We start from the raw sequence: 21,481 nt of genomic DNA, 5'->3' as shown, positions 1-21,481 counted from the left end.
GTTATTTAGAAAATTTAGCAAAGGTGTTAAAAAAAACTAAAAAACTATCACATTTACATAAGTTATTCAGACCGTTTACTCAGTACTTTTTTGAAGCACTTTTGCAGCGATTTAACAGCCTCAAGTCTTGGGTTGAACGCTACAAGCTTGGCAGACTGTATTTGGGAGTTTCTCCTCATTTTTTTGCAGATCCTTCTCAAGCTGTGTTCGGTTGGAGGTGTGGCGACGTCGCTGCAACAGCTATTTTCAGGTCTCCTCCAGAGATGTTCGAGATCGTGGTTCAACCGGGCTCTGGCTGGGCCACTCAAGGACTTTAGAGACCTGTCCCGAGGGCCACTCCTGCATTGTCTTGCCTGTGTGCTTAGGGTTGTTGTCCTTTTGGAAGGTGAACCTTCACCCCAGTCTGAGGTCCTGAGCGCTCTTGTAACGATGTGCCCTGAGAGTCGGGAAGCAAGTTCAGGGAGTGAGTGTTTTAAAAATTAACACAACATAATACAAAATAAGATGCACGAACAATGCACAGACATGACACAGCAACAGAAACACAATAACACCTGGGAAAGAACAAAGGGAGTGAACATATATATGGGAAGGTAATCAGGGAGTGATGGAGTCCAGGTGAGTCTGATGAAGCTCAGCTGCGCGAAACGATGGTGACCGGTGTGCGCCATAACGAGCAGCCTGGTGACCTAGAGGCCGGAGAGGGAACACACGTGACGGCTTTGGAGCAGGTTTTCATCAATGATCTCTATTATTTGCTCTGTTCATTTTCTCTCAATCCTGACTAGTCCTCCCAGTCCTGCCGGTGAAAAACATCCCCACAGCATGCTGCCACCAATGCTTTACCATAGGAGATGGTGCCAGGTTTCCTCCATGTGATGGTGGACATGTTTGTTAGCCAAAGATTTCAATCTGGGTTTCATCAGAACAGAGATCTTGTTTCTCCTGGTCTGAGTAGTCTTTATGTCCTTTGGCAACTCCAAGTGGCGCTTGCATGAGCCTTTTCTGAGAAGTGGCTTCCGTCTGGCACTCTATCATAAAGCCTGTTTGGTGGATGTGCTGCAGAGTATGTTGTCCTTCTAGAAAGGTTCTCTCCATCTCCACAGAGGAACTTGGAATCTGAGAGTGCTACTCTCTATTAATTCTCTCGAGGTTTCTCTTTTGTAGGGTTGTGTCCACTCTTCCTATTTAACTGCAATTGCCTTCTCTCTCGATGTCTTCAGTTGTGCCGTGCTTTAGGGCGTCTTGGTGGTTCAATCTTCTTCCTTTAAGCCACTGCATTGTTTGTACTCTCTTCCCAGCTCTGTGTCCTTAATACCTCTCTCGACTTATCGGACAATTCCTCGATCATGGCTGTTTTTGACATGCACGTCAACTGTGGGACCTTATATAGACAGGTGTGTGCTCTCTCAAATTATGTCCAATCAATTTAATTTACCACAGGTGGACTCAATCCCATTGTAGAAACATCTAGGATGATCAATGGAAACAGGATTGACCTGAGCTCAATTTCGAGTCTCATAGCAAGAGTCTGAATACTTAAGTGAAGGTATCCTGTTTTTTATTTTAATACATTTGCAAAATTGTAACTGCTTGTTTTGCTTTGTCATTATGGGGTATTGTGTTTTCGATTGATTGACACTTTTTTCTTAAATCCATTTTAGAATAAGACTTTAACGTAACAAAATGTGAAAAAAAAGTCAAGGGGTTCGAATATGCACTGTATATGTGTCAATAGGCTTTACGTCAATCTATGTCATCTATTATGGCCAATTGGCTTTCCGTGGCAGGTGTATAAGCTTCTGGAAGTACGGTGTATGGCAAGAGGAAGAGGCGCGGAGGTGGGCGTGGCTCTACTGCTCAACGAGGGGGCATACCACTGCAGCGTTTCCCTTGCATGAGGCAAGCCATTCTTAATGTAACGAGCTACGCGCACAATGACATCTGCCTATTACAGCAGTCTGTGTTAAGTGTGTGTGTGTTGTGTAGTGCGCGTTGCATCATTGTGCACGTGTGCGTTGTTTGTTGTGTGCGGCAAGTAGTGTTTGTGTGTGTGTGGCTATGCGTACTTGTGTGTGTGTTTCTCAGTGCCCCTTTGGCTGCCAGAGTATAGAGGTGTGTCCAGATGAGCTCAACCAGAGGCAGGTCTTATTCCAGTATTGGTCTAAGTGGTACAATGTACAAGCCACTGAACCACATCAGAGAACTATTGGAGAGAAGATACCTTTTACTTTGTCTGGCTGGGTAAGCAGAAATTCCCTATATAGTACATCTGATACAATACATAATTTAATTTGTACTGCTTATGATGGTTAACTTGTTGTGGTGGGGATTCAAGAAACTGAACACATCCAAAAATCTGAATTTACATCATACTCAAGAAGACTTGGATCAAATGAATGCTACAATATCTATTCTCTCTTAACCATGTCCATTTTTGTTAAGATATGTGGTCAATTTACACAAACAGTACAGTTTGGTGAGAATTCCCCACTGTGTTGTGTGAGATAGAGAGGTTTTTGTCTCTTGGTCCTCTCTGTAGGCTTCTACACAGCCTGGCTGCTCCAGCGGTGGTGGTGGGACCTTTGTCTTTGTGTCAGGAGTCATGTCCAAGGCACCAACACTCCTGCATGAGTCCTGAAACTCCATCACTTGCAATGCTTTTCTAACACATTCATTTCTTTGCCTGTAATCAAGGTTCATGGTTTGAAAACTGTACAGTATAGAGTTTCTTATTATAATTATCTTTACTACAAATCGAGACCAAAGAACGCATAAAGGGGTGTTATTACAATATAAATTACAGTATAATTTGAGCAACAAGAGTGGCCTAGTGTAGTCGCAGTCTGGAGCTCTGCAAATATACAGGCTCAATTTAGTTATGCAGGCCGCCTGTACCAGTCTTAAGACATAATGCATTGCTTGCTGTGTGCGTGTGTGTGTCTATAGCAACATCACCCAGAATGCATACAAACTATACCAATTACATAATTGACAATTAACTTCAATAAAGGCATAAAAAAAGGTAAACAAAAACATTTAGGAAATATATTACACATTATACATATCCACACATAAATAATAGTGGTAAACCATGTTTTAAACTTCAATACAACACCGGAATATGAACATATGCCTTTAGCTTCCCCGCAACACTCAAACTATGCGCTCTAATGCACCACTGTTTGACCATCAAACTGACCAGGAAGTAGGAGTGTGTGTGTGGCGTGCGCTTGTGTGTCCGTCTATGCGTGTGTCGGGGAAAATAATAATATACTATATGCCATTTAGCAGACACTTTTTCCAAAGCAACTTAAAGTAATGCGGCATACATTTTACGTATGGGCGATCCCAGGAATCAAACCCACTACCCTGGTCGTTTTAAACAACATGCTCTTCTAACTGAGCTACCTGAGCTAGTCTGTCTTGTCAATGTCTCCTGTGTCTCCAATGTGTTTTCCATGGCAACTGCTGACCATTGTTTTCTCAGTAATCTCCGTTACCCAGTAGTTAAATGTGTGCATAACTTTGTCACTTGTTTTCTCGTCGTTTATTACACTCAGAATCTGTCCACGAGAGAATACTTTCTCGGACCAGTGTTTGATGGCTTGGTGGGGATCAGTCGATTTACCAGGCCATAACTTCTTATGGCTGCAATCCGTTAACGGGATGATATGACAACAGCCAGTGAAAGTGCAGGGCGCCAAATTCAAACAACAGAAATCTCATAATTAAAATTAAATAATAATTAAAATGGTATTTAATTAAAATAATTAAAATGGTATTTATACCATTTTAAGGTAATCTTGTTGTTAATCCCACCAAGTGTCCGATTTTCAAATAGGCTTTTCAGCGAAGCACCACAAACGATTATGGTTAGGTCACCACCAACTCAACGAAAAATTCAGCCATTTTTCCAGCCAAAGAGTCGCAAAAAGCACAAATAGAGATAAAATTAATCACTAACCTTTGATGATCTTCATCAGATGACACTCATAGGACTTCATGTTACACAATACATATATGTCTTGTTCGATTAAGTTCATATTTATATCCAAAAACCTCAGTTTACATTGGTGCCATGTTCAGAAATGCCTACAAAATATCGGAGAAATTGCAGAGAGCCACGTCAAATAACAGAAATACTCATCATAAACTTTGATGAAAGATACATGTTTTACATAGAATTAAAGATACACTTGTTCTTAATGCACCGCTGTGTCAGATTTCAAAAGCTTTACCTCAAACACAATATTAAATAATCTGAAACAGCCACAAAAGGAAGCCATACAGTTACCCGCCAAATTGTGCAGTCACAAAACTCATAAAAACATTATAAATCTTCACTTACCTTTGCTGATCTTCCGTCGGAATGCACTCCCAGGACTCCCACTTCCACAAGAATGTTCGTTTTGTTCGGTAATGTCCATCATTTATGTCCAAATAGCTATTTTTGTTATCGTGTTTGGTAAACATCCAAAGTCAGGAAGCGCGTTCACTAAAAGCAGACGAAATGTCCAAAAGTTCCATAACAGTCAGTAGAAACATGTCAAAACGATGTATTGAATCAAACTTTAGAATGTTTTTAACATAAATCTTGAATAACGTTCCAACCGGAGAATTACATTGACTTCAGATGAGCGATGGAACAGAGCTCCCTCTCATGTGAACGCACATGGTCAAAGCATGGTCAGGTCATGGTAGACCTGACTAATTCCCCTCTCCTTCGGCCCCACTTCACAGTAGAGGCATCAGACAAGGTTCTACAGACTGTTGACATCTAGTGGAAGCCGTAGGAAGTGAAAACTCATCCATATCTCGCTGTGATTTCAATAGGATCTTGGTTGAAAATCGACCAGCCTCAGAATTCCCAATTCTGTTTGGATTTTTTCTCAGGTTTTTGCCTGCCATATGAGTTCTGTTATACTCAGAATAATTCAAACAGTTTTTAGAAACTTCAGAGTGTTTTCTATCCACTCCTAATAATACTATGCATATTTTAGCATCTATGACTGAGGAGCAGGCCGTTTACTCTGGGCACCTCTGTGCACCTTTCATCCAAGCTACTCAATACTGCCCCTGCAGCCATAAGAAGATAAAGATAGGGATTCTAAAGATCCAATAACATAGCGAAGGAAGAAAAGCATTGAGTCTCTTACAGGCCCAAAGACATTAGTGTAACTCTTCATGTTCATTGTGGATTAGTAATATCAATCACTGTACTGTATAAAAGCCAGAGAGCCTCTGGTGATATACTCTGTAGCAAGCAATCAAGGGATAATAATAATTCAAATGTGTCTGATATCGCACTCATTTCACTACTTTTGAGTGGTGAATTGTGTATGTGATTCTGTACCTGACTGTCCACAGCAAGGAGATCTGTAGCAGTGGGAACAGCTACCTGATGTGTCCTCTGTAAGACCTGCAAGCCCTGGAACTTGTCTGAGATCTGCCCCATGGCTAAGGTACTGTACTGTTTATATTTAGACCTAGGTCTCCTTTACAAATGTGCCCTGTATATGCCCAAACTATAACTATATATAAAACATCAAATCACCCAGAAAAACAGTTACATTCCTCCACAAATGAGTCCCCAATCAATACTCTAAATTGCCCAAACGGAACCAGAACATCAAGATGAAATGTATTTAGAATTTTGTTCCAGGAATACGGTGCATTAAAACTAAAAGCAGATCTACCTAGCTCGGTGGAGACCCAAGGAACCTCGAGTTATCCAATCCTGTGAACTGGTTACGCAACTCTGGTGTCTATARTTCAACAGCAAAGTTAGATAAGACAGAATTTATGAAGTAGGGCCTAGTAAACAAAAAGGGAGTAATGTAGAGATCTATGGGTCTTTAGCGAAGTCCAGCTAACCTTTTGATACAGGATGCAGTGATGAGGTTCAAAACTGTCACCTGTCAACAAAACCAAGGGCACTATGGGAGATGGCATCCAAAGGTTTAAGCAGCTGCCCTTTTAATAAATAATATCACCATAATCAAGAACAGATAAAAAGGTTGACTGAATAATCTGCTTCCTACTGCTTAGAGAAAGGCACAATCTGTTTCTGTAGAAAAATACAACTTCTTAGCTTCTTAACCAGCTCCTCTATATGTTGTTTAAACATCAAATCCTTATCAATCCAAATGCCTAAGCATTAATATGCGGGAACACGTTCGATTGGAAAACCACCTAATCAGTGAACATGTAGTTCATCTGAAACATTCTTACGAGAGTTTGAAAACAACATGTAATTGTTTAAATCAGGAAGGGATTCTTAAATAGCTATATAATCTGACTGGTTTTGACACATCCAGATCAACAGTCAGGGCAATTGCATACATAATAGTATCATCCGTATATAGATGAAGTAAAAAAAAAAAATTGGATTGACCAATGGGGTTTATATGAGTAGTGAAGAGAAGAGGTCTCAAAATCAACCCCTGTGGTACACCTTTATGTACTTCAAGAAATTCAGACTTAACCCCATCAATCAAGATGGCCTGAGTTCTGTCACTAAGATAATCATGAAACCATGAACAGGCGTCCGAGCTCAGGCCGATCAAGGAAAACGTATTCAATAAAATAGCATGATCAACAGTATCAAAAGCTTTTGACAGTTCCACAAACAAAGCATTACATTTCATTTTAGTGTCTAAATCATTGACAAGATCATTAAAAACTACAGTGGTTTCTGTAATAGTGCTATGCCCAGGCCTTAACTTAGTACTTGTGTAACATTTTATATACATCTAGGTACATAGAATTTCTCACATTCAAGGACCAGATAGGCAGATAAGTAACTGATACTGTGTGTGCGTAAGATAGAGATGGAAAGGCAGAAAGAGATATAGAGAATGTGACAGGCTATTTTGGGCTTCTCTCCATGTCCTACGCCCACCTCGTTTGTCTTGTTGTTAGTGAGAATAGTGGGAGTTGAGATGTGAGATCTCATTCTGATCGCCGATACCGATATTGAGGTGCCCTCTGGGATTCCCCCTGGGCTGTCTTGCTCTCTTGAACCATCTACAAAAAATGCATGAAATCAGTTTCAAGTTTAATTTGAGAAGGAGATTTAGTTTCCATTGAGCTTTGACTGAAAATTGCCACATGTGGTATCTGTATGAATCAATATTAAAAATAGCAAACATAAGGTATACCATAGTTATTTCCTATAGTATTACTTTATATGAGGTATGTGCTCATGTGAAACTCATCAGACATACCACCTACTACCTAATGTTGGATTGAATAGATTATCATTCTCCATTAAATATATATATATATATATATGAACACAGTAGAGCTTGATGACTGTTCAAGAGAGAACCTAGTGTGAGCTGTTTTCCTTTGTTTTGGAAAGTGACTGTTTGAACCTGGTGGTGTACTGAACAGAGACACTGATGATGTACAGGATAGAGAGCTCTAACCAACACTTTCCAGTTAGGCCTCTGACACAGCCAGCTGTATGTTTCAGACTCTCGCTCACACAACCACCCACCATGTTAGTGAACGAATGGACACTAAAAACCCATGGAAAATGTGCTATGAGTGTCCCTGTGTATATGTGCGTATTTTTTAGTATGACTGTGTGTGAATTGGATTCTGTACGTGCAGTTCAGGGGGTGTACGACTGATAAGCGAGGGCCAACAGACATTATGCTGGGTCGCAGATAGTCTAGTGGTTAAGAGCATTGGGCCAGTAAATGTTGTTGGTTCGAATCCCTGTGCCGACTGGGTGAAGAATCTGTCGGTGTGCCCTTGAGCAAGGCACTCAACCCTAATCGCTCTGGATAAGAGCGTCTGCTAAATGACCAAAATGATCCTGTACTGTAAACCCTGTCCACGCCATCCTTCACTGCTGCTCCTTGCTTATATACAGCACTGCACACTGTTATCCCATTTCTGTCAACCTCTTTCAAACACACACACACATACACTTGCATGTGTGCACAAATACACACACGACTCCACTATTAAACATCTAAACATCCACTGATCCCATTGTAGTATTCACTCTCCAACAAACTGTCCTGTACTCAAGTCCATTCTCCATATGTCTTTCTCTATGCTCTCTCTCTCTGCCATACTGTGAGTGTTATAACGATATGACTGCTCTCTCTCCGCCATACTGTGAGTGTTATAACTATATGACTGCTGCTCTCTCTCTCTCTCCGCCATACTGTGAGTGTTATAACTATATGACTGCTGTTCTCTCTCTCTCTCCGCCATACTGTGAGTGTTATAACTATATGACTGCTCTCTCTCTCCGCCATACTGTGAGTGTTATAACTATATGACTGCTGCTCTCTCGCTCTCTCCGCATACCCTGTGAGTGTATAACTATATGACTGCTCTCTCTCTCTGCCATACTGTGAGTGTTATAACTATATGACTGCTGCTATATGCGACTCTCTCTCTCTTTCTCTCCTGCTCTCTCTCTCTCTCTCTCTCTCCTCTCTCTCTCTCTCTCTCTCTCTTCTCTCTCTCTCTCTCTCTCTCTCTCTCTCTCTCTCTCTCTCTCTCTCTCTCTCTCTCTCTCTCTCTCTCTCTCTCTCTTCTCTCTCTCTCTGCTCTCTCTCTCTCTCTCTCGCCATACTGTGAGTGTGTAACTACATGCCTGCAGCTCTCTCTCTCTCTCTCTCTTCGCCATACTGTGAGTGTTATAACTATGACTGCTGCTTCCATACCTCCTTATCCAGCATTTTTCACATTCATTTTGGCTTCTTAAAGGGAAGGACCCTGTTGGCAAGCTGTGACCATCCTCACATCAGACACATTGCTCACTCCTCCATTCTCTCTCCTTCACTCCCTCTTCTTTCTTTTCTCACACTGCAGTAATAAAGTATAGGCCTATCAGTTCACATATATGTAACTGTTTCACTCTCCCACAGCCTGGTGTTTTTGTGCCAGGACATTTACCAGGAGGCATTCTGCTTATATTCACTACACTGCTGGTACTGGTCACTTAGACCATTGTACATTGTGTTTCATAATTGGTGAAATAAGAGTCTCCAGAGATTTAAAATGATCTCATTTATATACACACAAGTAAATGCCCAGTACTGATTTTTACAACTGCATACTGTCCACACATGTAGCAAACATAAAGGCCAACAGCGTCTTGATATTAACAGCCTCATGAGGTTTGATTCAGTGGAAAGGTTCTCAACAGCTGGCACAATAACTGTAATCTAGTTATATCTATATTGAATTCAAATGCTCGTATTTACCAACTTTCTGCTTTAGGATGACTTAGTGCTTTGGTTTTCTTTTAATCACAAATGGAAGTGATTCATGGCAGGAAAACATATTTCACACAAATATGCGGTTTTTAAATATAGATTAAAATGCTCAAATTGAATTTCTAAAAAGCTTTATTCTATATTTTGATATTGTCACGTCCTGACCTTAGAGATCCTTTTTATGTCTCTGTTTTGGTTGGTCAGGGCGTGAGTTTGGGTGGGCATTCTTTGTCTGGTGTTCTATGTTGTCCTTGTGTTGTATTTCTGTGTGTTTGGCCTGATATGGTTCTCAATCAGAGGCAGCTGTCTATCATTGTCTCTGATTGAGAATCATATTTAGGTAGCCTGTTCCCACCTGTGTTTGTGGGTGGTTGTTTCCTGTGTTAGTGTTTGCACCATACGGGACTGTTTCGGTTGTTTGTTTGTACTTTTGTTATTTTGTTCAGTGTTCTATTGAGTTATTAAATATCTCATTATGGACACTTACCACGCTGCACATTGGTCCGATCCTTGCTACTCCTCCTCAGACGAAGAGGAAATCCGTTACAGATACAGCAAGAATACAAAATGTGTATTATTTCTTAAACCATAGATGCTGAATTATTGTGGATATTTCAGAAATTGTATCTTGATCATTTGTTGGGTGATGATGGAGTAGGCCACCAGGGTGGTACCATGCACTGTGGTGATCTGCAGGCTGTCTGCCTGATATTTTACACTCAACAACCACCACCACTGTTGGCAACTTCTGGTCTCCCGGTTAGCCCTTTCCCTTGTCATCTTGATCAGACATTATACTAGACATCGGAAAAATAAAAAGTCCCTATTTGTGAGTGTGTGTTGTAGAGTAGATGCATTGAGGTCAGGGCAGGCAGAGAGAGACAGTTGTTTCATATGACTGGATTGGCTGGCTGGCAGGCATTCTGGGGCCAAGGGGTTTCAATAACAGGGACAATGACAAAGACACACTTTGTTTGTGTTGTGTGTTGTGTGCCTGATGGAACACTAGTGTACGTTTCTGTACAGTATGTTTGTGTATGACGGTATACTACAGTATATGTGCTTGAAGCTGTATGACCAGTGCTGGGGAAGCTACACTGAAAATCTAGAAGTGAGAATTAGGCAGGTCTGATGCTGAAAAAGAAAGAAAATTCTTGCCTACTTCACCCATATTTTATTTTGTTTTTGCCAAAAAACTAGTGTGTAGTTCCAGTAATTAGCTACACCACTACATGGTGTGTTTGCGTGTATGTTTGCGTGTGTGTGTGTGGGCATGCAAGCGTGCGCGTCTGACTGCCTGCTCTGAGATAATAGCCAGTACTGAGGGTTTAGGCTAGAGGCTGGGCACAGTGTTTACTCTAGCCTGTGTGCCACATGGTGTCCCAGTGTGCCGCATGGTGTGCAGCATGGTGTCCCAGTGTGCCGCATGGTGTGCAGCATGGTGTCCCAGTGTGCCGCATGGTGTCCCAGTGTGCCGCATGGTGTGCAGCATGGTGCCCCAGTGTGCTGCATGGTGCCCCAGTGTGCAGCATGGTGCCCCAGTGTGCCGCATGGTGTCCCAGTGTGCCGCATGGTGTCCCAGTGTGCAGCATGGTGTCCCAGTGTGCAGCATGGTGTCCCAGTGTGCAGCATGGTGTCCCAGTGTGCAGCATGGTGTCCCAGTGTGCAGCACGGTGTCCCAGTGTGCTGCACGGTGCCCCAGTGTGCTGCATGGTGTCCCAGTGTGCCGCATGGTGCCCCAGTGTGCCGCATGGTGTCCCAGTGTGCAGCATGGTGTGCAGCATGGTGTCCCAGTGTGCTGCATGGTGCCCCAGCGCGGAGCATGGTGCCCCAGCGGGCCAGCTGAGCCCCGTTTAGAACCCAAACAATGGCTGTCTTCATCCTGCCCTCCTCCTCCCTCCGTCCCTGTCACCGTCTGTCTGATGCCCTCCTCCCTCCATCCCTGTCCCCGTCTGTCTGATGCCCTCTCTCTCTGGACCACATTGTGATCTTGGGCAGAGGTTACCAGGTCTTGTCCTGAAAGGCCTAAAATAATATCTGTATCTATCTATGTCTTATTGACTTGAGTTGGAATGTACAGCAAAGTTGCAAAAATTCTGTGTATTTGAATGTAATTAAGAGGCATCCCAGGATCTTGCCGTGGAACATGGTTTAGGTTTTGACAGTACTCATCTTGCACTTTTTGGAAGCGTTGTCTTATTTTGTGTATTGATCCTGATTATAATATGTGTGTGAAACTGAGAGTCCTTGTCAGTGTAATTGTGCAGGTGGGAGTCGGAAGTTGGAAGTTTACATACACCTCAGCCAAATACATTTAAACTTAGTTTTTCACAATTCCTGACATTTAATCCTGGTAAAAATTCCCTGTCGTAGGTCAGTTAGGATCACCACTTTATTTTAAGAATGTGAAATGTCAGAATAATAGTAGAGAGAATTATTTATTTCCGCTTTAATTTCTTTCATCACATTCCCAGTGGATCAGAAGTTTACATACACTAAATTAGTATTTGGTAGCATTGCCTTTAAATTGTTTAACTTGGGTCAAACCTTTCGGATAGCCTTCCACAAGCTTCCCACAATAAGTTCGGTGAATTTTGGCCCATTCCTCCTGACAGAGCTGGTGTAACGGAGTCAGGTTTGTAGGCCTCCTTGCTCGCACACGCTTTTTCAGTTCTGCCCACAAATTTTCTATGGGATTGAGGTCAAGGCTTTGTGATGGCCACTCCAATGCCTTGACTTTGTTGTCCTTAAGCCATTTTGCCACAACTTTGGAAGTATGCTTGGGGTTAATGTCCATTTGGAAGACCCATTTGCGACCAAGCTTTAACTTCCTGACTAATGTCTTGAGATGTTGCTTCAATATATCCACATAATTTTTGTCCTCATGATGCCATCTATTTTGCAAAGTGCACCAGTCCCTCCTGCAGCAAAGCATCCCCACAACATGATGCTGCCACCCCTGTGCTTCAAGGTTGGGATGGTGTTCTTCGGCTTGCAAGCTTCCCCCTTTTTCCCCCAAACATAATGATGGTCATTATGGCCAAACAGTTATATTTTTGTTTCATCAGACCAGAGGACATTTTTCCAAAAAGTATGATCTTTGTCCCCATGTGCAGTTGCAAACCGAAGTCTGGATTTTTTATGCCGGTTTTGGAGCAGTGGCTTCTCCCTTGCTGAGCGGCCTTTCAGGTTATATCGATATAGGACTCGTTTTACTGTGGATATAAATACTTTGTACCTGTTTCCTCCATCTTCACAAGGTCCTTTGCTGTTGTTCTGGGATTGATTTGCACTTTTTGCACCAAAGTACGTTCATCTCTAGGAAACAGAACGCGTCTCCTTCCTGAGCGGTATGACGGCTGCGTGGTCCCATGGTGTTTATACTTGCGTACTATTGTTTGTACAGATGAACGTGGTACCTTCAGGCGTTTGGAAATTGCTCCCAAGGCAAATTTTTTTCTGAGGTCTTGGCTGATTTCTTTTGATTTTCCCATGATGTCAAGCAAAGAGGCACTGAGTTTGAAGGTAGGCCTTGAAATACATCCACAGGTACACCTCCAATTGACTCAAATTATGTCAATTAGCCTATCAGAAGCTTCTAAAGCCATGACATKATTTTCTGGAATTTTCCAAGCTGTTTAAAGGCACAGTCAACTTAGTGTATGTAAACTTCTGACCCACTGGAATTGTGATACAGCGAATTATAAGTGAAATAATCTGTCTGTAAACAATTGTTGGAAAAATGACTTGTGTCATGCACAAAGTAGATGTCCTAACCGACTTACCAAAATATAGTTTGTTAACAAGAAATGTGTGGAGTGGTTGAAAAATTAGTTTTAATGACTCCAACGTAAGTGTATGTAAACTTCCGACTTCAACTGTACATACATGTAGTACACAGCTGACCACATCCTGTACATACAGAACTGACATAGAGGCCTCTTCCCTCACATTAACTGACATCTGAACGCGGTAAATATTCTATAAAAATAAATTTCAACATGTTTTAACTGGGCCCTCTGTATGCCCAACCTCTGTTTAAACATTTTGGATACATTTGATTGAATTATATTCTTAGAAATTCTTAGTGTCTTACAGTCACTCTAAAAGAGTGTTTGTATGCATCAAGCCTCTGACACAGCATAATATGGGTAAAATAAAACAGTTTAACATCAGTCTAAACCAGAGCAACAGATTGGTCACTGCTGCCTGTCTTTTACATTTGGGTGTTACAGTGCAGGGTGGCTCACATAGGCCAGCAACTCGCCAATGCGCCTAAATTTCTGCCTGTGTTTGTGATCATGTGTGTGTGCCTAACTGTGGGCTGCTAGCCTGCTGTGCCGTTTCACTGTCACACACACTGTGGTCTTGTTATTTTCAGCTCATACCGGACGTGATTCAGACTGGGGGATTGTGTAATTGACAAGACAAACCACACACACATGCACACACTCATAAACACCCACACTTTGGGAGGATTTCTGGTAAGGGTGCTGGGCTCCCCCTGTGCATACGCATGTGAAGGCGAGTATAACCCACAGCCTGCATTAGGTTTCGTTCTTGGTGTGCATGAACAGTTTGTTTTACTGTTGAGCTTGAAAACTGCATCACAGAGGTTGAGTGGAAATAAAAGCAGTGCTCAAGTCGGGGAAAACAGCCTTTGAAAGATGGACTAAACTCTTTATCATAGATCACCTTCTGTCATTTCTTGTCCTCAAAACACGCACAGCACACCTCCTACCTCAAACCCTCATATTGTGTTATTTGCTCCTCTGCAAAAGATGTACACATGTAGGATCTGATTTTGAGTCCGTTTGCTACAGCAGGAAATGTGCATTATTATGTGGATTATAATTAATAGACATTTTTGTTGGGGTTGATAAAGTTTTCGTCAGGAAAAATCAAGTCTGAAATTTCAACGTGGATATGACAAACTTCAGAATCCTTTTTAAACCTCAAATACACGACAAGTAAAACATGTCCTGCATTGCAAGAAAGTTTTCCTGCAACAGGGTGATCAAATTAAGATCCTACATCTGTAGACAACTGTGTCATTCGGATGTTTTAATCCAAACATCACTATTTATATTGTTACTGTTAAACAAAGCATCAGGGTCACAGGAAGAGTTAGTGGGAGGTGACAGATAAAGTTATGTGCATGGGTTACCTTGTCCAACAGATAGACAGGAAGCCCTTAGTGACTATTTAGATCGCACCATTTCCTAGGAGCTACTGTACGCATTCATAGACATTTCATAGAATTTGTCTGTGAAATTGAAGATGCCCAGATAAAGCTGACAAATTACATTTTAACTTTCATCTTTTCTCAGAGTTCCATATTTCTCTGCTGTAACCATACATGCTGCTAATTGAGAAATTGAGTCAATAACTACTAGCACTTGTAAACTATATCATACTGTTAGGTTTACTTGATTGATGTCATAAGTTTACATGAAAATGCTACATTGAGAAACATATTGGAACAGAGAATATTTATTATTACACAAGTTATTACATTTTTATAATAGCGTTGTTCAAAAAGTACGAGTAGAGGACTCTAACATAGTTATTCTCTTGCAATAAACAGTGGTTGCCATGTCAGCAGGTGGAGCTGTAGAAGCCATCTGACAAAAACTGTGAAAAGTATTGTGTTCGGATTGGCTACAGAGTGTACCAATAGGAAGCTCCTATGCTGAAACAATGGCAGAGAGAAGTAGTGTGATGTCAACGCTATTTTTGGTGGTACCCGCCTAGATTTCTATTTTCGTCTTCTTCAGGGGCTGGACTTACCAAGTTGCTTGCGACAACTCTTTCTTTCTCACTCTCTTGTACTACTAACGAATCTCATCCTTTGACCCTGGTCCCGTTCCCTGTAAGTCCTTTCACAAATAGCCTAGGCTTCACAGGACGAATCATATCATAGGCTTTTTTTTTGTGGAGGAGTAGCCTGTTTAGAATGTGGAGTTATTTTGTGACTTATCCTTACAAGGTAACACCTTTTCATTCATGCCCATAACTTGCGAGATCTCAGATAATTGTTCGGTGTTATATTGCAGCAGTAGAGTACCCTATATACCTGGGAATGTATCATATTGGTGATGTTTCTGTGCACTGCAGTCAGGTCTGTCATTCTAGAAATAGGTTGGCAACATTTTTTAAACAAGTCGATTTAATTGGGGCTACAATCAACCTCTCCTCGCGGGGCCGTCTTGTAAATGTAGGCATATTATTTCTCTCCTTTCTCGTTTCCATGGCATCCCCTCAGAGCAGATGTTCAGGCCAGGGCAACAGGTTTTCTCGGAGTGAGAAAATGAATTCCACTTTTGAATTGTTACAATAAAGTTCGTGATCGTGAAGCGATACTTTTGTCGGAAACAAAGTGTTTCTTACTTTTTCTGAAAGCTGTGTAAGCTCCTTTGTTTTAGACAGCCTACACTTTTCATATATATGTTTGAAGTTATCACGAAGATAACATTGATAATTCATTGCTCTGATGATTGTGAATAATACACTTTCTCTCCCGGTCTGCAGATGCAATCACGGCGTCGGGACCTACCCTAGACAAAGACCAACGGGACAGCGTTTTTTCAAGAGTGGCAGGTAGGCCCCCTAAATGTGTCACTTGAGCCGTGAAATAACAATGTAACAACTCATTGCTGCATATCACCTCACGGTCTTCAGAATAGGCCTGGCCTACATATATATATCTTTTTCAGAATGAGACCATTTTTAGATGGGCTACATCTGTTTGCATGTCACCAACCAACCCACCCACTATTCAAGTTTCTTTGAACAGGTCAGAACAGTTATGCAGTTGTCAGAAACGTTCAGATCTAGCCTATTCTGTATGTCTATAACAATCTATGCACTGACAAATATGGAAATATCCTGGAGAAAACATTGTTCTGGGTTGAGCGCTGCTAATGATGACGAGCATGTCATATTTCATGATTTGTCAGAGGAAGTAAAGTATTTTCACTTTAAGCACGTCATTCTCTAGATATATTAACTTTTAGAGCATCACACGCACACACGTACGCACACCACAACACTACAGTAGGGGGTCCTATATTCTTATGTTCTCACACCACAAAGTACTCCCAGAATGACAAACACAGTACATATGAATAAGTAAAACATGTACTGTGTATGTTGTTGTTTTGAATCTGATGGGGATGAATCCTGTTTGAACTATCAATCAGTGTTCATTGTAAAGGCTGACATGCTTATTACGTGTGTGGAATAGTTGGCACTGACGGTCAGTCTGAGTGTATATATTAGCTCTGACTGCTAGCTCTTGCTGTGCCAGGCTTATGTTCCATCCTTTCAAACGAGTCCGATTTCCTTAGAAAAACAGAGTGAGGTCATGGCCGAGGCTGCAGTGTCCAGTTTCATGTGTGTCCATCCAGGCCAACTGACAGGACCCTTCTCCTCTGTGTCCCTCTAATCTGTCGCTATTCATCAGAGGGCTGTGCGTCTCATTCTCTGCTAGCTGCTGCTGTTGCTCTGATGAGACACACAACAAGCCCCCTTAATTGAAGTTAAACCAATGAGGTAATTAAAACTAGGCTGTGGTCCATCAGCGCTGTGCTGTGGTTGTTCCTCAGATCCTCCTGTTGTGATTCTACTGCCACATGCCAGAGGAAAGATACTGTGTCTGTGATGTGTTATGTGCCCAGACGGTAGTGTATCATTCCATAGCAAGAAGCTCAATATCAGTCAAAGATATTTTCTAGCAGTTTGGATTTGGGTCATGACAGCCTATTCAGAGTCTGGAACCGAGTACGTGTCTGGTTTTCTGTTTGTCAGGACGAGGTATTTGTTGCTTGTGAAACCACATAGTGAAGGGTTGTGATACGGAGAGGGAAGAGGATGAGAACTCACCAACCCTCAAAAAATATAGTCTTACATTTCCCTTAACATACCAGGAAAGGAGGAAAATAGAGATAACAATAGCAAGATTGTTTTGCAAGGAGCTGCAGTAAAGATCACGTTTCCTGTTTCTGGCTGAAACCCGGGTCAGCTGACTCCCTCTTCCCTCCCGTTGCTGTCTTGAGAGAAAAAGCCCAGAGGGTTGAATTGAACTTTTAGTCAGGGAGGCAGAGACTTTTAGTCCTGTATTAGTCCTATATACAACTCGACTGAAGTTGGATAGATTGATCGTTTGCTGTCCTTTAGATCCATGAAATCATTTGATACAGGTAGAGTTTCATACTCCTGGTGGGGACAGACCTTGTTATCTGTGGAACCAAACATTGTTGAATGTGAAATGTGAGTCTGGATCCCTGAGGCAGGCCTGTACATTGTGTCCCTAGTCATGCTGTCCAGGAATTGGTTTAATAACGGCAGCATATACATATAGCATTTACCTCTCAGGCCAGTTGGACATGTTAAAAAGTTACCAAGTCACCTTAAGCAAACTCCCAGATCTAGTCAGTTAATGGCCTGATGCTCTGCTAATGGTCTCATGCTCTACCTGTGTTAACTTTAAATGCCAGGAACCAAGAAAATAAATCTACTTATAGCTCTGAGGTTTGCTTACTGGATTTGGCCTTTCTAGGGAGTTTTTCCTAGCCACCGTGCTTCTACACCTGCATTGCTTGCTGTTTGGGGTTTTAGGCTGGGTTTCTGTACAGCACTTTGAGATATCAGCTGATGTACGAAGGGCTATATAAATAAATGTGATTTGATTTTTGAGATGGATACGTTTCTGGTCTCCGATAACGACTGTGGGTTTTGCAGTTATGTATTCAGTGTGTGTGCGTGCGTTTGTGTGTGTGTGTGTGTGTGTGTGTACATGTACATGCATGTGTGTGTTACCAATAATTTTAACGTCCTCTTCTGTTGTTGTTCATTCAGTCAGAAAAGTGTGACTCTGCATATTCATGGTTTTCCCAGAACAGTTGTTAAAGTTTAAAAGTCTCAGAGAGTTTGCGATAGGGAGAGAGATAGAAAGAAAACATGATAACTGCAGAGGGACACAGGGACTTAAACTTGGCGAGAGACAGGAGAGAAAAACAGAGATGTACGGATGTCAGAAAGATGTCATTATCTGCATTTTTGTGTGCACTCATATGCCGTTTACCTTAACCACTGAATTATACTGTAGCCTCTCCTCTTCTCTCAGAGAGCAGTAAACGTATCAGAAACTCTCCTCTTTCCTTTCTGTGTCTCTGCCAAGCTGGGCTGCCCATGAATGTTCTGTTTTCATAGTACCTTAGGGTTAGCAATCCAGGAGCCTTTCTTCTCTCCTCTCGTCCCTCTCTCCCCACCCAGGAGCCCGACCAGGGTTCACTACACAACGTCCCCATACTGCTGACCTCTGGGTCAAGTGGCGGAACTTTCGTGTACCTGTCTGTTCTGCTCTCAGGGTGATGCAGGAAATTGTGTTTGACTTCGTAGTCATGGTTATACAGTACAGGTTGCTCCTCCACGGTTCAGTGCAACAGGCTTGTTGAGATGCGCTATGTAGTCCTTTACTGGGTGCATCCTCTTCTTAAATAACATGACAGAGAATGAAACCGCAGTAATTGATGCATGCAAGACAAGTGCAACCTTTCATATCACACCATGTAGCCTACAGCACAGCAACACTTAACGCGACTCGACTGGCTGTCCGTAACAATGTTTGTTTTAGTTTCTTGCTAAGAGATGGTGTGGTGATACGGTGGTGGCATGGCTGAGACAGGTGTGTGTTGTTGTGAGGGTTGTTGATGTGGGTGTGTTGACTATGTTAGGCCTGGGTGATGAGGGGGCCATGCAGAGTCTCTTTGAGAGAGTTGCTGTGTTGAGTGTCTTATCTCACTGGGGCTGTGGGGAATGTGTTTGATGTTGGAGGTGGATGGAGGGGTGGAAACACACACACACACACACACTGGCTTTAAGGGAGTGACTAATCAAATAACCTCACCAGCCAGCAAACAGGGGACGTCCTGAGGACATTCAGAGACGTTCCCTTTAGGTCCCACAATTCTATCCTCCTGATTCCTGCTTACAAGCAAAAATTACAGCAGGAAGCACCAGTGACTCGGTTTATAAAAAAGTGGTCAGGTGAAGCAGATGCTAAACTACAGGACTGTTTTGCTAGCACAGACTGGAACATGTTCCGGCATTCTTCCGATGGCATTGAGGAGTACACCACATCAGTCACTGGCTTTATCAATAAGTGCATCGAGGACGTCGTCCCTAAGGTGACTGTACGTACATACCCCAACCAGAAGCCAATGATTACAGGCAACATTCGCACTGAGCTAAAGGGTAGAGCTGCCGCTTTCAAGGTGCGTGACTCTAACCCGGAAGCTTATAAGAAATCCTGCTATGCCCTGCGACGAACCATCAAACAGGCCAAGCGTCAATACAGCGCTAAGATTGAATCGTACTACACCGGCTCCAACACTCGTCTTATGTGACAGGGCTTGCAAACTATTACAGACTACAAAGGGAAGCACAGCTGCGAGCTGCCCAGTGACACGAGCCTACCAGACGAGCTACATTATTCTATGCTCGCTTCGAGGCAAGCAACACTGAGGCATGCATGAATGCATCAGCTGTTCAAGACGACAGTGTGATCACGCTCTCCATAGCCGACGTGAGTAAGACCTTTAAACAGGTCAACATTCACAAGGCTGCGGGGCCAGACGGATTACCAGGACGTGTGCTCCGGGCATGTGCTGACCAACTGGCAGGTGTCTTCACTGACATTTTCAACATGTCCCTGATTGAGTCTGTAATACCAACATGTTTCAATCAGACCACCATAGTCCCTGTGCTCAAGAACACGAAGGCAACCTGCCTAAATGACTACAGACCCGTAGCACTCACGTCCGTAGRAATGAAGTTCTTTGAAAAGCTGGTAATGGCTCACATCACCACCATTATCCCAGAAACCCTAGACCCACTCCAATTTGCATACCGCCCAAACAGATCCACAGATGATGCGATCTCTATTGCACTCCACACTACCCTTTCCCACCTGGACAAAAGGAACACCTACGTGAGAATGCTATTCATTGACTACAGCTCAGCGTTCAACAACATAGTAGCCTCAAAGCTCATCACTAAGTTAAGGATCCTGGGACTCAACACCTCCCTCTGCAACTGGATCCTGGACTTCCTGACGGGCCGCCTCCAGGTGGTGAGGGTAGGTAGCAACACATCTGCCACACTGATCCTCAACACTGGAGCCCCTCGGGGGTGCGTGCTCAGTCCCCTCCTGTACCCCCTGTTCACCCACGACTGCATGGCCAGGCACGACTCAACACCATCATTAAGTTTGCAGACGACACAACAGTGTGATCAACATGCCTGGTCACCGACAACAACGAGACAGCCTATAGGGAGGAGGTCAGAGACCAGGCCGGGGGGTGCCAGAATAACAACCTATCCCTCAAAGTAACCAAGACTAAGGAGATGATTGTGGACTACAGGAAAAGGAGGACCGAGCACGCCCCCATTCTCATCGATGGGGCTGTAGTGGACCAGGTTGAGAGCTTCAAGTTCATTGGTGTCCACATCACCAACAAACTAGAATCAGCCAAACGGCAATTGCTCGGCCTCCGATCGCAAGGCACTACAGAGGGTAGTGCGTACGGCCCAGTACATCACTGGGGCTAAGCTGCTTGCCATCCAGGACCTCTACACCAGGCAGTGTCAGAGGAAGGCCCTAAAAATTGTCTGACCCCAGCCACCCCAGTCATAGACTGTTCTCTCTACTACCGTATGGCAAGCAGAGTGCCAAGTCTAGGACAAAAAGGCTTCTCAACAGTTTTTACCCCCAAGCCATAAGACTCCTGAAAAGGTAATCAAATAGCTACCCGGACTATTTGCATTGTGTGCCCCCCCAACTCCTCTTTTACGCTGCTGCTACTCTCTGTTTATCATATATGCATAGTCACTATAACTATACATTCATGTACATACTACCTCAATTGGCCCGACCAACCAGTGCCTGTATTTAGCCTCGCTACTGTATATAGCCTCGCTACTGTTTTTCACTGGCTTTTTTACTGTTGTTTTTATTTCTTTACTTACCTATTGTTCACCTAATACCTTTTTTGCACTGTTGCACTGTTGGTTAGTTAGTTAGTAAGTAAGCATTTCACTGTAAGGTCTACACCCGTTGTATTCTGCGCACGTGACAAATACACTTTGATTTGATTAAGTGTTTCGGCGTGACGTTATCCCTCTGACGTTCTGAGAACGTTCTAAGAATCTTGCGTGATGGTCCCAAAGGA

At 42.8% G+C, this 21,481-nt stretch overlaps 1 pseudogene; it reads left to right on the top strand.

Annotated features, from left to right (window-relative positions):
- The window catches only part of LOC111976919 (histone deacetylase 7-like), a 78,970-nt pseudogene that overhangs the window by 6,249 nt on the left and 51,240 nt on the right, over positions 1–21,481 (top strand).

Source organism: Salvelinus sp. IW2-2015, linkage group LG17 (assembly GCF_002910315.2).
Source record: "Salvelinus sp. IW2-2015 linkage group LG17, ASM291031v2, whole genome shotgun sequence".
Lineage (NCBI taxonomy): Eukaryota > Metazoa > Chordata > Actinopteri > Salmoniformes > Salmonidae > Salvelinus > Salvelinus sp. IW2-2015.
The sequence above is the reverse complement of the archived record's forward strand: the minus strand, read 5'-3'. Positions and strand labels throughout refer to the sequence as shown.